This window comes from Agrilus planipennis, unplaced genomic scaffold (genome assembly GCF_000699045.2).
Source record: "Agrilus planipennis isolate EAB-ADULT unplaced genomic scaffold, Apla_2.0 scaffold61, whole genome shotgun sequence".
Classification (NCBI taxonomy): domain Eukaryota; kingdom Metazoa; phylum Arthropoda; class Insecta; order Coleoptera; family Buprestidae; genus Agrilus; species Agrilus planipennis.
Window position 1 is genome coordinate 728,065 of NW_020438922.1, and position 2,025 is coordinate 730,089.

The following is a 2,025-nucleotide window of genomic DNA, read 5'->3' on the forward strand; positions in this document are numbered from 1 at the left end:
AATTAGATGGCACGATTTATAAAAATATTCCGTGCAAAGATATTTCACACTATTGATTGGGAACTGACTGTTTCAGTCACGACGTTTTGTTGATAAAATGCTAACCAGGATTCATCACATGCTTTCAACGTGTTAGATTTACTTAAATAATTATTATCGAATTATAATAGAAATGTCATCAGTTCGCCTGTTCATACTGAGTTTACAAGTAGATTTATCTGTACTTTTAGGAGTTGTAATAATTAATTTAATATGAATGTGTTTAAAGTCTGGTAACAGTGTTGTTAAAATCAAAAATATATTTGTAAATTTTTGAAAATCAGGCAGATTAAAAGCATTGAAAAGCATTCAGGTTAGAGGATAAGGAGAGTGTGCTCATTGCAGTTTAATGAACGTGTTGAGGCGTATCCTGTCCAGTAAGGAAATAAAGACAAAGCTCAATAGAAATAATAATAGATGTCAGCCATTTTAATTAAGCCACGCCTTTTTGTCAGTTCCTAATAGCAGGAATAAAAAAATTTAAGAATAGATTGATCGATTGTGGAATTCAAATGATAAATGTCATCAACAACAAGATTGTAAAATGCTTAGGAACAAGTAAATAAAGACTAACCCCAAAACAAATGAGAGTAGAAGTCAGCCATATTAATTAAGCCACGCCTTCAATTCAAACGGTAAACGTCAGCTACAACTTTCAAAATAATTACAAGAATTTAAAACGCTTAGGAAAGAAGTTTATTGATACTTTCATTGACTAAATGTGAAATGCGTTCTTTTATAAACGAAACCAAAATATGTGTATGCACTTAAATGTGACAGCGTATTGAACAATTACCATCGGTTGTTGTCTTATGTTCGTGAGATTTATTCAAGTACCTCATTTTGTCTTCTTTTTTTATTCGCCGCGTGAATATTAAAAGCAGTCGATACAGTAGCATGAGCGCTGCATGCAATTTGGAAATAAATTAATCATCTTGATTGTGGATCGCAATTGATTTGCTGCATTCAGTAAGAAAATTTATTTGGACTCGCTGCTGGAGCGACCAAACCTCACAAGCAGAGGCGCTAAATAAATAAACTGTAAATGTATTACTGCCAGATTACAAGCAGTTATAAAGTACATTATTACGAGTAAGTGCTGCTCATAATTTTTGTCCGATTAAAATTTAATTTGCTAACAAACCTATTTAAAGATAAAATCGTGAATGTCGTTTAATAAAATATACTCGTTTTAAGCTCCAAGGTTGCCAGGAAGATCGAAGTAAAATAATCAGGAGATTAGCTTAATTCAAATATCTAAATTCCTAAGAAGAAGATGACGACTCTTAATAGGTTTTAATTAATTTAACAACGTAATGAATTTTTATACAGCTGCTGATGTTTTCGTAAATAGATTCCAGTTTTCCCGTTGCTGCAATTTTGTAAAAATCAGAGCTAGAGAAGGTTTGTAAATAATTTTATTGTTGAAAAGTCATCATTGATTGCTAAAAACACCCACGGCCGCCATATTGACTATTTTCATATTCGACATAGGTTATTGGGAGATGTGAAATAGACGTTCATCATGTGATGGCGTCTAATTCGCTATAACCGATTTTATAATTACTTTGAATAGAATTTAACCAAGCTCTTCAACTACATATGCTCACTATAAACAAATCGAATTGTGCCAATGTGTTACTTCATAAAGGATGGGTGTCAATAAGATAGGTATATTTTCCCCTGAAGAATTTTTGGTTTTTATTCATGTATCTATTTACTAAGGGTAATTGTAATTAAGATAAAAGCCAAATAAAGTCAAATATTTTAATATGTATGTGACAAGGAATAATCGTTTTTTAAGGTAAGCAAGTTAACAAAGCAAATTATATTATCATTAATTAGTTATAAAAATAGTAAGAATGATTAATCTGAGTTTTCGCTATTATTATCAGAACACTGTGACATAGCGGCGTCGAAGATGTAGTCACTGTAATTGACCATTTGAGATTTTTTTTCTTCCAAGTACCTGTTGTGTCCTAAATA